Here is a 14,380-nt window from a genome sequence, read left to right on the forward strand (position 1 = left end):
GGACGTAGAAAGTTATGTAGCTCCTCTTTTTTATTTTTTTTTTATTTTTTTTTTTTTTTATATTTATATTTTTTACTGTTGTTTTTTTGTTTTTTTTTTCATTTTTTGTTGTTGATTTTCTTTTTTTGTTATCCAAAATTTGTTTTTGCATGAATTTAATGCACATTTTATATTTTAATTACTCTTCATTTTGATTTAATACTTTGTTAATTTTTGAATAACTTTCTTCCTTTTTTTTGTGCTGTTCTTTAGTAAAATTTTACTTTTCGGGCCTTTTTGTCAGCAAATACACGAATTAAACTAGAAAAATCCAATTGTTCAACGATTTCATTTTCAATCGACAGAGTAGCCAGGTTAGAGAGTCTCGATTAAGAGGTTGTTGATCGGAGAAACGTTTTTATTAATTTTAGTTTAGAAAAACTGCGTTCTCCACTTGCAACTGTAACCGGAATCGTTGCAAAAATCCGGAATGCAATCCATACATTTGGATAAAGTTCTTGAATATTCCGCTGTCGTATAAAGTTGAGAACATTTATACACGAAATATTCTCATCTGGGAGAAAAGGTTGCAAACTTATGAGCTCGTCACAAAGTGCGTCTCCGTCGATATCGGAATTAGAACCAACAGTGAGTTTTTGCTGAAGATTGGCACATAATACTGCGAGTTGATTTTTTTCCGGAATTATTTTAATATCGTGTAAAAATGACCACGTTTGCGAATAGTCTTTCAATTGCTGAAATCTTTCTCTTAATGACATTAAACCGACGTCCAGCAACTTGTTGAAGAATTCCACTTCGAATTTTTTCTCTGGAGATTCAATCGGCTCATCCGTAGCCATTTCGCCATCCTGACGTCTTATACGTCGTAAACGTTTCGCAGGTGCAAACTCTGGTTTGGTTTGAAGCGCTTTTGCGAGATCGCTTGCAGTGCATAAAGCTTTTTCGGATCCGGTTTTTCGGTATTCTTCGAAGAAATTACAACAATTACCGAGCCTTTCTGCAGATTTACCGAGATCGATATCTTTGGACTGCAGTGGTTTGCTAACAACGTTTATTTGAAACAGAATTTCATAACAAACCACCAAAGACACAATGAAACTGAAATCTTTCAGTTGCTCTGCTAATGTGCTTGCCTCATGTGAGGTGGTGTGATCGGTTTTTTCTGTTAAGTTAGCCAATGTCACTAAAGCATCATGAATTTCGCAAATTTGATAACGAACAGATTTTACGCTATTTATTTTGGCTTCCCAACGCGTATCGCTTAGCTTTTTCAAACTGTAGAGCTCCACGTGATCACTAAGTATTTTCCACCGATTCACTGAAGCAGAAAATAGCGTAAATAATCTTTGTAAAAGCCCGAACAACCTTACAGACTTGACTGACGATTTAGCAGCATCACACAGTACAAGATTGTAACTGTGGCAGCCACATGGCACATAAAAAGCCAAGGGATTTAAATCCAAAATTCTTTTTTGCACCCCAAGATTTTTTCCCTTCATATTCGCTCCATTGTCGTACCCCCGACCTCTACAATTCGCTATTTCAAGTCCGTGTTTGTTGAGAATAGTTACAATGACTTCGGTAAGTCCTGCAACTGTTGAATCATTTGCCGGAATGAACTCTATAAAATGCTCTTTGATAGCGACATTGGCATCTGTCAAATCTACAAATCGAATTGTCAGGGACAATTGTTCGACGTGACTTATGTCGGGAGTACAGTCCGCTATAATTGAATAATATTTAGCGTTTTTGACTCGCGAAATAATCTCAGACGTAACTTTTTCGCCCATCAGATCAATCAACTCGTTCTGGATATCCTTACCACAATAGTGGTCAGAAATGCCGCCTGTTGTTGCTAGCTTCAAATGCTCCTCCATAACCGGATCGAATTTATCCAACAATTGTACCAATCCCAAGAACTTGCCATTGTTTGGTGTGTACAGTTTGTCTGAGCTACCTCTGAAGGCCATGTTATTTTCGGCCAGATAAAGAACAATGTTCATTGAACGAGTCAAAACATTATTCCATCGCAAAGTTTCATGACTAATCAATTTTTGTTCTTCGCAATCAATTGTGTTTCCTCTTTTCAACCTGATTTCTTTCTCAAACCACTGATGGTAGTACTTTTTATGCAGCGCGCTATTTTCGTGCATTTTTAGTATTTCAGACAAATGTTTCCAGTTATCAAATCCTTCGGATGTTATATTCGATGTCAATTCACTGTTGAAAAGTCGACAGCAAGAACAGAAAACTCGATTTTTCGAAGGTGAATACAACAGCCAACGACGCAAGATTGTCTCATTATTTGGGAGTTTTCTGAAATACTGAGAAATTGTAGAATGACGACCGGATTCATCTTTCGGAAAGTTGGATCGCTGAACCTGCGTCGGACCGACAGTTATCAAATGGTCAACCATTTTATCATTCCGATTATCCGGCCAGTTCCCTACATCGGATAAATCCACTTCATGTATTTCCTTTTTTTGAAGTCGTACCTGGCGATTGCCAGAGGCTCTATGAGCTGCGCTTCATGTATTTCCTTTTTTTTTGGTTTGAAGTCGTACCTGGCGATTGCCAGAGGCTCTATAAGCTGCGCTTCATGTATTTCCTTTTTTTTGGTTTGAAGTCGTACCTGGCGATTGTCAGAGGCTCGCTGAGCTGCACTTCATGTATTTCCATTATTTGAAGTCGTACCTGGCGATTGCCAGAGGCTCTATGAGCTGCGCTTCATGTATTTCCTTTTTTTTGGTTTGAAGTCGTACCTGGCGATTGCCAGAGGCTCTATGAGCTGCGCTTCATGTATTTCCTTTTTTTTTGGTTTGAAGTCGTACCTGGCGATTGCCAGAGGCTCTATGGGCTGCGCTTCGTGTATTTCCTTTTTTTTGGTTTGAAGTCGTACCTGGCGATTGCCAGAGGCTCTATGAGCTGCGCTTCATGTATTTCCTTTTTTTTTGGTTTGAAGTCGTACCTGGCGATTGCCAGAGGCTCTATGAACTGCGCTTCATGTATTTCCTTTTTTTTTGGTTTAAAGTCGTACCTGGCGATTGCCAGAGGCTCGATGAGCTGCGCTTTATGTATTTCCTTTATTTGAAGTCGTACCTGGCGACTGCCAGAGGCTCTATGAGCTGCGCTTCATGTATTTCCTTTTTTTGAAGTCGTACCTGGCGATTGCCAGAGGCTCTATGAGCTGCGCTTCATGTATTTCCTTTTTTTGAAGTCGTACCTGGCGATTGCCAGAGGCTCTATGAGCTGCGCTTCATGTATTTCCTTTTTTTTTGGTTTGAAGTCGTACCTGGCGATTGCCAGAGGCTCTATGAGCTGCGCTTCATGTATTTCCTTTTTTTTTGGTTTGAAGTCGTACCTGGCGATTGCCAGAGGCTCTATGAGCTGCGCTTCATGTATTTCCTTTTTTTTTGGTTTGAAGTCGTACCTGGCGATTGCCAGAGGCTCTATGGGCTGCGCTTCGTGTATTTCCTTTTTTTTGGTTTAAAGTCGTACCTGGCGATTGCCAGAGGCTCTATGGGCTGCGCTTCGTGTATTTCCTTTTTTTTGGTTTGAAGTCGTACCTGGCGATTGCCAGAGGCTCTATGAGCTGCGCTTCATGTATTTCCTTTTTTTTTGGTTTAAAGTCGTACCTGGCGATTGCCAGAGGCTCTATGAACTGCGCGTCATGTATTTCCTTTTTTTTTGGTTTAAAGTCGTACCTGGCGATTGCCAGAGGCTCGATGAGCTGCGCTTTATGTATTTCCTTTTTTTGAAGTCGTACCTGGCGATTGCCAGAGGCTCTATGAGCTGCGCTTCATGTATTTCCTTTTTTTTTGGTTTGAAGTCGTACCTGGCGATTGCCAGAGGCTCTATAAGCTGCGCTTCATGTATTTCCTTTTTTTTGGTTTGAAGTCGTACCTGGCGATTGTCAGAGGCTCGCTGAGCTGCACTTCATGTATTTCCATTATTTGAAGTCGTACCTGGCGATTGCCAGAGGCTCTATGAGCTGCGCTTCATGTATTTCCTTTTTTTTGGTTTGAAGTCGTACCTGGCGATTGCCAGAGGCTCTATGAGCTGCGCTTCATGTATTTCCTTTTTTTTTGGTTTGAAGTCGTACCTGGCGATTGCCAGAGGCTCTATGGGCTGCGCTTCGTGTATTTCCTTTTTTTTGGTTTGAAGTCGTACCTGGCGATTGCCAGAGGCTCTATGAGCTGCGCTTCATGTATTTCCTTTTTTTTTGGTTTGAAGTCGTACCTGGCGATTGCCAGAGGCTCTATGAACTGCGCTTCATGTATTTCCTTTTTTTTTGGTTTAAAGTCGTACCTGGCGATTGCCAGAGGCTCGATGAGCTGCGCTTTATGTATTTCCTTTATTTGAAGTCGTACCTGGCGACTGCCAGAGGCTCTATGAGCTGCGCTTCATGTATTTCCTTTTTTTGAAGTCGTACCTGGCGATTGCCAGAGGCTCTATGAGCTGCGCTTCATGTATTTCCTTTTTTTGAAGTCGTACCTGGCGATTGCCAGAGGCTCTATGAGCTGCGCTTCATGTATTTCCTTTTTTTTTGGTTTGAAGTCGTACCTGGCGATTGCCAGAGGCTCTATGAGCTGCGCTTCATGTATTTCCTTTTTTTTTGGTTTGAAGTCGTACCTGGCGATTGCCAGAGGCTCTATGAGCTGCGCTTCATGTATTTCCTTTTTTTTTGGTTTGAAGTCGTACCTGGCGATTGCCAGAGGCTCTATGGGCTGCGCTTCGTGTATTTCCTTTTTTTTGGTTTAAAGTCGTACCTGGCGATTGCCAGAGGCTCTATGGGCTGCGCTTCGTGTATTTCCTTTTTTTTGGTTTGAAGTCGTACCTGGCGATTGCCAGAGGCTCTATGAGCTGCGCTTCATGTATTTCCTTTTTTTTTGGTTTAAAGTCGTACCTGGCGATTGCCAGAGGCTCTATGAACTGCGCGTCATGTATTTCCTTTTTTTTTGGTTTAAAGTCGTACCTGGCGATTGCCAGAGGCTCGATGAGCTGCGCTTTATGTATTTCCTTTATTTGAAGTCGTACCTGGCGACTGCCAGAGGCTCTATGAGCTGCGCTTCATGTATTTCCTTTTTTTGAAGTCGTACCTGGCGATTGCCAGAGGCTCTATGAGCTGCGCTTCATGTATTTCCTTTTTTTGAAGTCGTACCTGGCGATTGCCAGAGGCTCTATGAGCTGCGCTTCATGTATTTCCTTTTTTTTTGGTTTGAAGTCGTACCTGGCGATTGCCAGAGGCTCTATGAGCTGCGCTTCATGTATTTCCTTTTTTTTTGGTTTGAAGTCGTACCTGGCGATTGCCAGAGGCTCTATGAGCTGCGCTTCATGTATTTCCTTTTTTTTTGGTTTGAAGTCGTACCTGGCGATTGCCAGAGGCTCTATGGGCTGCGCTTCGTGTATTTCCTTTTTTTTGGTTTGAAGTCGTACCTGGCGATTGCCAGAGGCTCTATGAGCTGCGCTTCATGTATTTCCTTTTTTTTTGGTTTGAAGTCGTACCTGGCGATTGCCAGAGGCTCTATGAACTGCGCTTCATGTATTTCCTTTTTTTTTGGTTTGAAGTCGTACCTGTCGATTGCCAGAGGCTCGATGAGCTGCGCTTCATGTATTTCCTTTATTTGAAGTCGTACCTGGCGACTGCCAGAGGCTCTATGAGCTGCGCTTCATGTATTTCCCTTTTTTGAAGTCGTACCTGGCGATTGCCAGAGGCTCTATGAGCTGCGCTTCATGTATTTCCTTTTTTTTGGTTTGAAGTCGTACCTGGCGATTGTCAGAGGCTCGCTGAGCTGCACTTCATGTATTTCCTTTATTTGAAGTCGTACCTGGCGATTGCCAGAGGCTCTATGAGCTGCGCTTCATGTATTTCCTTTTTTTTGGTTTGAAGTCGTACCTGGCGATTGCCAGAGGCTCTATGAGCTGCGCTTCATGTATTTCCTTTTTTTTTGGATTGAAGTCGTACCTGGCGGTTGCCAGAGGCTCTATCGGCTGCGCTTCGTGTATTTCCTTTTTTTTGGTTTGAAGTCGTACCTGGCGATTGCCAGAGGCTCTATGAGCTGCGCTTCATGTATTTCCTTTTTTTTTGGTTTGAAGTCGTACCTGGCGATTGCCAGAGGCTCTATGAACTGCGCTTCATGTATTTCCTTTTTTTTTGGTTTGAAGTCGTACCTGGCGATTGCCAGAGGCTCGATGAGCTGCGCTTTATGTATTTCCTTTATTTGAAGTCGTACCTGGCGACTGCCAGAGGCTCTATGAGCTGCGCTTCATGTATTTCCTTTTTTTGAAGTCGTACCTGGCGATTGCCAGAGGCTCTATGAGCTGCGCTTCATGTATTTCCTTTTTTTGAAGTCGTACCTGGCGATTGCCAGAGGCTCTATGAGCTGCGCTTCATGTATTTCCTTTTTTTTTGGTTTGAAGTCGTACCTGGCGATTGCCAGAGGCTCTATGAGCTGCGCTTCATGTATTTCCTTTTTTTTTGGTTTGAAGTCGTACCTGGCGATTGCCAGAGGCTCCATGAGCTGCGCTTCATGTATTTCCTTTTTTTTTGGTTTGAAGTCGTACCTGGCGATTGCCAGAGGCTCTATGGGCTGCGCTTCGTGTATTTCCTTTTTTTTGGTTTGAAGTCGTACCTGGCGATTGCCAGAGGCTCTATGAGCTGCGCTTCATGTATTTCCTTTTTTTTTGGTTTGAAGTCGTACCTGGCGATTGCCAGAGGCTCTATGAACTGCGCTTCATGTATTTCCTTTTTTTTTGGTTTGAAGTCGTACCTGGCGATTGCCAGAGGCTCGATGAGCTGCGCTTTATGTATTTCCTTTATTTGAAGTCGTACCTGGCGACTGCCAGAGGCTCTATGAGCTGCGCTTCATGTATTTCCTTTTTTTGAAGTCGTACCTGGCGATTGCCAGAGGCTCTATGAGCTGCGCTTCATGTATTTCCTTTTTTTTGATTTGAAGTCGTACCTGGCGATTGTCAGAGGCTCGCTGAGCTGCACTTCATGTATTTCCTTTATTTGAAGTCGTACCTGGCGATTGCCAGAGGCTCTATGAACTGCGCTTCATGTATTTCCTTTTTTTTTGGTTTGAAGTCGTACCTGGCGATTGCCAGAGGCTCTATGAGCTGCGCTTCATGTATTTCCTTTTTTTTGGTTTGAAGTCGTACCTGGCGATTGCCAGAGGCTCTATGAGCTGCGCTTCATGTATTTCCTTTTTTTTTGGATTGAAGTCGTACCTGGCGATTGCCAGAGGCTCTATCGGCTGCGCTTCGTGTATTTCCTTTTTTTTGGTTTGAAGTCGTACCTGGCGATTGCCAGAGGCTCTATGAGCTGCGCTTCATGTATTTCCTTTTTTTTTGGTTTGAAGTCGTACCTGGCGATTGCCAGAGGCTCTATGAACTGCGCTTCATGTATTTCCTTTTTTTTTGGTTTGAAGTCGTACCTGGTGATTGCCAGAGGCTCGATGAGCTGCGCTTTATGTATTTCCTTTATTTGAAGTCGTACCTGGCGACTGCCAGAGGCTCTATGAGCTGCGCTTCATGTATTTCCTTTTTTTAAAGTCGTACCTGGCGATTGCCAGAGGCTCTATGAGCTGCGCTTCATGTATTTCCTTTTTTTGAAGTCGTACCTGGCGATTGCCAGAGGCTCTATGAGCTGCGCTTCATGTATTTCCTTTTTTTTTGGTTTGAAGTCGTACCTGGCGATTGCCAGAGGCTCTATGAGCTGCGCTTCATGTATTTCCTTTTTTTTTGGTTTGAAGTCGTACCTGGCGATTGCCAGAGGCTCTATGAGCTGCGCTTCATGTATTTCCTTTTTTTTTGGTTTGAAGTCGTACCTGGCGATTGCCAGAGGCTCTATGGGCTGCGCTTCGTGTATTTCCTTTTTTTTGGTTTGAAGTCGTACCTGGCGATTGCCAGAGGCTCTATGAGCTGCGCTTCATGTATTTCCTTTTTTTTTGGTTTGAAGTCGTACCTGGCGATTGCCAGAGGCTCTATGAACTGCGCTTCATGTATTTCCTTTTTTTTTGGTTTGAAGTCGTACCTGGCGATTGCCAGAGGCTCGATGAGCTGCGCTTTATGTATTTCCTTTATTTGAAGTCGTACCTGGCGACTGCCAGAGGCTCTATGAGCTGCGCTTCATGTATTTCCTTTTTTTGAAGTCGTACCTGGCGATTGCCAGAGGCTCTATGAGCTGCGCTTCATGTATTTCCTTTTTTTGAAGTCGTACCTGGCGATTGCCAGAGGCTCTATGAGCTGCGCTTCATGTATTTCCTTTTTTTGAAGTCGTACCTGGCGATTGCCAGAGGCTCTATGGGCTGCGCTTTGTGTATTTCCTTTTTTTTGGTTTGAAGTCGTACCTGGCGATTGCCAGAGGCTCTATGAGCTGCGCTTCATGTATTTCCTTTTTTTTTGGTTTGAAGTCGTACCTGGCGATTGCCAGAGGCTCTATGGGCTGCGCTTCGTGTATTTCCTTTTTTTTGGTTTGAAGTCGTACCTGGCGATTGCCAGAGGCTCTATGAGCTGCGCTTCATGTATTTCCTTTTTTTTTGGTTTGAAGTCGTACCTGGCGATTGCCAGAGGCTCTATGAACTGCGCTTCATGTATTTCCTTTTTTTTTGGTTTGAAGTCGTACCTGGCGATTGCCAGAGGCTCGATGAGCTGCGCTTTATGTATTTCCTTTATTTGAAGTCGTACCTGGCGACTGCCTGAGGCTCTATGAGCTGCGCTTCATGTATTTCCTTTTTTTGAAGTCGTACCTGGCGATTGCCAGAGGCTCTATGAGCTGCGCTTCATGTATTTCCTTTTTTTGAAGTCGTACCTGGCGATTGCCAGAGGCTCTATGAGCTGCGCTTCATGTATTTCCTTTTTTTTTGGTTTGAAGTCGTACCTGGCGATTGCCAGAGGCTCTATGAGCTGCGCTTCATGTATTTCCTTTTTTTTTGGTTTGATGTCGTACCTGGCGATTGCCAGAGGCTCGATGAGCTGCGCTTCATGTATTTCCTTTATTTGAAGTCCTACCTGGCGACTGCCAGAGGCTCTATGAGCTGCGCTTCATGTATTTCCTTTTTTTGAAGTCGTACCTGGCGATTGCCAGAGGCTCTATGAGCTGCGCTTCATGTATTTCCTTTTTTTTGGTTTGAAGTCGTACCTGGCGATTGTCAGAGGCTCGCTGAGCTGCACTTCATGTATTTCCTTTATTTGAAGTCGTACCTGGCGATTGCCAGAGGCTCTATGAGCTGCGCTTTATGTATTTCCTTTTTTTTGGTTTGAAGTCGTACCTGGCGATTGCCAGAGGCTCTATGAGCTGCGCTTCATGTATTTCCTTTTTTTTTGGATTGAAGTCGTACCTGGCGATTGCCAGAGGCTCTATCGGCTGCGCTTCGTGTATTTCCTTTTTTTTGGTTTGAAGTCGTACCTGGCGATTGCCAGAGGCTCTATGAGCTGCGCTTCATGTATTTCCTTTTTTTTCGGTTTGAAGTCGTACCTGGCGATTGCCAGAGGCTCTATGAACTGCGCTTCATGTATTTCCTTTTTTTTTGGTTTGAAGTCGTACCTGGCGATTGCCAGAGGCTCTATGAGCTGCGCTTCATGTATTTCCTTTTTTTTTGGTTTGATGTCGTACCTGGCGATTGCCAGAGGCTCGATGAGCTGCGCTTCATGTATTTCCTTTATTTGAAGTCCTACCTGGCGACTGCCAGAGGCTCTATGAGCTGCGCTTCATGTATTTTCTTTTTTTGAAGTCGTACCTGGCGATTGCCAGAGGCTCTATGAGCTGCGCTTCATGTATTTCCTTTTTTTTGGTTTGAAGTCGTACCTGGCGATTGTCAGAGGCTCGCTGAGCTGCACTTCATGTATTTCCTTTATTTGAAGTCGTACCTGGCGATTGCCAGAGGCTCTATGAGCTGCGCTTCATGTATTTCCTTTTTTTTGGTTTGAAGTCGTACCTGGCGATTGCCAGAGGCTCCATGAGCTGCGCTTCATGTATTTCCTTTTTTTTTGGTTTGAAGTCGTACCTGGCGATTGCCAGAGGCTCTATGGGCTGCGCTTCGTGTATTTCCTTTTTTTTGGTTTGAAGTCGTACCTGGCGATTGCCAGAGGCTCTATGAGCTGCGCTTCATGTATTTCCTTTTTTTTTGGTTTGAAGTCGTACCTGGCGATTGCCAGAGGCTCTATGAACTGCGCTTCATGTATTTCCTTTTTTTTTGGTTTGAAGTCGTACCTGGCGATTGCCAGAGGCTCGATGAGCTGCGCTTTATGTATTTCCTTCATTTAAAGTCGTACCTGGCGACTGCCAGAGGCTCTATGAGCTGCGCTTCATGTATTTCCTTTTTTTGAAGTCGTACCTGGCGATTGCCAGAGGCTCTATGAGCTGCGCTTCATGTATTTCCTTTTTTTTGGTTTGAAGTCGTACCTGGCGATTGTCAGAGGCTCGCTGAGCTGCACTTCATGTATTTCCTTTATTTGAAGTCGTACCTGGCGATTGCCAGAGGCTCTATGAGCTGCGCTTCATGTATTTCCTTTTTTTTTGGTTTGAAGTCGTACCTGGCGATTGCCAGAGGCTCTATGGGCTGCGCTTCGTGTATTTCCTTTTTTTTGGTTTGAAGTCGTACCTGGCGATTGCCAGAGGCTCTATGAGCTGCGCTTCATGTATTTCCTTTTTTTTTGGTTTGAAGTCGTACCTGGCGATTGCCAGAGGCTCTATGAACTGCGCTTCATGTATTTCCTTTTTTTTTGGTTTGAAGTCGTACCTGGCGATTGCCAGAGGCTCGATGAGCTGCGCTTTATGTATTTCCTCTATTTGAAGTCGTACCTGGCGATTGCCAGAGGCTCTATGAGCTGCGCTTCATGTATTTCCTTTTTTTTTGGTTTGAAGTCGTACCTGGCGATTGCCAGAGGCTCTATGAGCTGCGCTTCATGTATTTCCTTTTTTTTTGGTTTGAAGTCGTACCTGGCGATTGCCAGAGGCTCTATGAGCTGCGCTTCATGTATTTCCTTTTTTTTTGGTTTGATGTCGTACCTGGCGATTGCCAGAGGCTCTATGAGCTGCGCTTCATGTATTTCCTTTTTTTTTGGTTTGAAGTCGTACCTGGCGATTGCCAGAGGCTCTATGGGCTGCGCTTCGTGTATTTCCTTTTTTTTGGTTTGAAGTCGTACCTGGCGATTGCCAGAGGCTCTATGGGCTGCGCTTCGTGTATTTCCTTTTTTTTGGTTTGAAGTCGTACCTGGCGATTGCCAGAGGCTCTATGAGCTGCGCTTCATGTATTTCCTTTTTTTTTGGTTTGAAGTCGTACCTGGCGATTGCCAGAGGCTCTATGAACTGCGCTTCATGTATTTCCTTTTTTTTTGGTTTGAAGTCGTACCTGGCGATTGCCAGAGGCTCGATGAGCTGCGCTTTATGTATTTCCTCTATTTGAAGTCGTACCTGGCGATTGCCAGAGGCTCTATGAGCTGCGCTTCATGTATTTCCTTTTTTTTTGGTTTGAAGTCGTACCTGGCGATTGCCAGAGGCTCTATGAGCTGCGCTTCATGTATTTCCTTTTTTTTGGTTTGAAGTCGTACCTGGCGATTGCCAGAGGCTCTATGAGCTGCGCTTCATGTATTTCCTTTTTTTTTGGTTTGAAGTCGTACCTGGCGATTGCCAGAGGCTCTATGGGCTGCGCTTCGTGTATTTCCTTTTTTTTGGTTTGAAGTCGTACCTGGCGATTGCCAGAGGCTCTATGAGCTGCGCTTCATGTATTTCCTTTTTTTTTGGTTTGAAGTCGTACCTGGCGATTGCCAGAGGCTCTATGAACTGCGCTTCATGTATTTCCTTTTTTTTTGGTTTGAAGTCGTACCTGGCGATTGCCAGAGGCTCGATGAGCTGCGCTTTATGTATTTCCTTTATTTGAAGTCGTACCTGGCGACTGCCTGAGGCTCTATGAGCTGCGCTTCATGTATTTCCTTTTTTTGAAGTCGTACCTGGCGATTGCCAGAGGCTCTATGAGCTGCGCTTCATGTATTTCCTTTTTTTGAAGTCGTACCTGGCGATTGCCAGAGGCTCTATGAGCTGCGCTTCATGTATTTCCTTTTTTTTTGGTTTGAAGTCGTACCTGGCGATTGCCAGAGGCTCTATGAGCTGCGCTTCATGTATTTCCTTTTTTTTTGGTTTGATGTCGTACCTGGCGATTGCCAGAGGCTCGATGAGCTGCGCTTCATGTATTTCCTTTATTTGAAGTCCTACCTGGCGACTGCCAGAGGCTCTATGAGCTGCGCTTCATGTATTTCCTTTTTTTGAAGTCGTACCTGGCGATTGCCAGAGGCTCTATGAGCTGCGCTTCATGTATTTCCTTTTTTTTGGTTTGAAGTCGTACCTGGCGATTGTCAGAGGCTCGCTGAGCTGCACTTCATGTATTTCCTTTATTTGAAGTCGTACCTGGCGATTGCCAGAGGCTCTATGAGCTGCGCTTTATGTATTTCCTTTTTTTTGGTTTGAAGTCGTACCTGGCGATTGCCAGAGGCTCTATGAGCTGCGCTTCATGTATTTCCTTTTTTTTTGGATTGAAGTCGTACCTGGCGATTGCCAGAGGCTCTATCGGCTGCGCTTCGTGTATTTCCTTTTTTTTGGTTTGAAGTCGTACCTGGCGATTGCCAGAGGCTCTATGAGCTGCGCTTCATGTATTTCCTTTTTTTTCGGTTTGAAGTCGTACCTGGCGATTGCCAGAGGCTCTATGAACTGCGCTTCATGTATTTCCTTTTTTTTTGGTTTGAAGTCGTACCTGGCGATTGCCAGAGGCTCTATGAGCTGCGCTTCATGTATTTCCTTTTTTTTTGGTTTGATGTCGTACCTGGCGATTGCCAGAGGCTCGATGAGCTGCGCTTCATGTATTTCCTTTATTTGAAGTCCTACCTGGCGACTGCCAGAGGCTCTATGAGCTGCGCTTCATGTATTTTCTTTTTTTGAAGTCGTACCTGGCGATTGCCAGAGGCTCTATGAGCTGCGCTTCATGTATTTCCTTTTTTTTGGTTTGAAGTCGTACCTGGCGATTGTCAGAGGCTCGCTGAGCTGCACTTCATGTATTTCCTTTATTTGAAGTCGTACCTGGCGATTGCCAGAGGCTCTATGAGCTGCGCTTCATGTATTTCCTTTTTTTTGGTTTGAAGTCGTACCTGGCGATTGCCAGAGGCTCCATGAGCTGCGCTTCATGTATTTCCTTTTTTTTTGGTTTGAAGTCGTACCTGGCGATTGCCAGAGGCTCTATGGGCTGCGCTTCGTGTATTTCCTTTTTTTTGGTTTGAAGTCGTACCTGGCGATTGCCAGAGGCTCTATGAGCTGCGCTTCATGTATTTCCTTTTTTTTTGGTTTGAAGTCGTACCTGGCGATTGCCAGAGGCTCTATGAACTGCGCTTCATGTATTTCCTTTTTTTTTGGTTTGAAGTCGTACCTGGCGATTGCCAGAGGCTCGATGAGCTGCGCTTTATGTATTTCCTTCATTTAAAGTCGTACCTGGCGACTGCCAGAGGCTCTATGAGCTGCGCTTCATGTATTTCCTTTTTTTGAAGTCGTACCTGGCGATTGCCAGAGGCTCTATGAGCTGCGCTTCATGTATTTCCTTTTTTTTGGTTTGAAGTCGTACCTGGCGATTGTCAGAGGCTCGCTGAGCTGCACTTCATGTATTTCCTTTATTTGAAGTCGTACCTGGCGATTGCCAGAGGCTCTATGAGCTGCGCTTCATGTATTTCCTTTTTTTTTGGTTTGAAGTCGTACCTGGCGATTGCCAGAGGCTCTATGGGCTGCGCTTCGTGTATTTCCTTTTTTTTGGTTTGAAGTCGTACCTGGCGATTGCCAGAGGCTCTATGAGCTGCGCTTCATGTATTTCCTTTTTTTTTGGTTTGAAGTCGTACCTGGCGATTGCCAGAGGCTCTATGAACTGCGCTTCATGTATTTCCTTTTTTTTTGGTTTGAAGTCGTACCTGGCGATTGCCAGAGGCTCGATGAGCTGCGCTTTATGTATTTCCTCTATTTGAAGTCGTACCTGGCGATTGCCAGAGGCTCTATGAGCTGCGCTTCATGTATTTCCTTTTTTTTTGGTTTGAAGTCGTACCTGGCGATTGCCAGAGGCTCTATGAGCTGCGCTTCATGTATTTCCTTTTTTTTTGGTTTGAAGTCGTACCTGGCGATTGCCAGAGGCTCTATGAGCTGCGCTTCATGTATTTCCTTTTTTTTTGGTTTGATGTCGTACCTGGCGATTGCCAGAGGCTCTATGAGCTGCGCTTCATGTATTTCCTTTTTTTTTGGTTTGAAGTCGTACCTGGCGATTGCCAGAGGCTCTATGGGCTGCGCTTCGTGTATTTCCTTTTTTTTGGTTTGAAGTCGTACCTGGCGATTGCCAGAGGCTCTATGGGCTGC

General features: G+C 44.4%; 1 pseudogene; it reads right to left on the reverse strand.

Annotated features, from left to right (window-relative positions):
- Positions 1–210: 210 nt before the first annotated feature.
- Positions 211–2,042, reverse strand: LOC124177672 (annotated as a pseudogene).
- Between the last annotated feature and the right edge of the window lie 12,338 nt (positions 2,043–14,380).

Source organism: Neodiprion fabricii, chromosome 1, assembly GCF_021155785.1.
Source record: "Neodiprion fabricii isolate iyNeoFabr1 chromosome 1, iyNeoFabr1.1, whole genome shotgun sequence".
Classification (NCBI taxonomy): domain Eukaryota; kingdom Metazoa; phylum Arthropoda; class Insecta; order Hymenoptera; family Diprionidae; genus Neodiprion; species Neodiprion fabricii.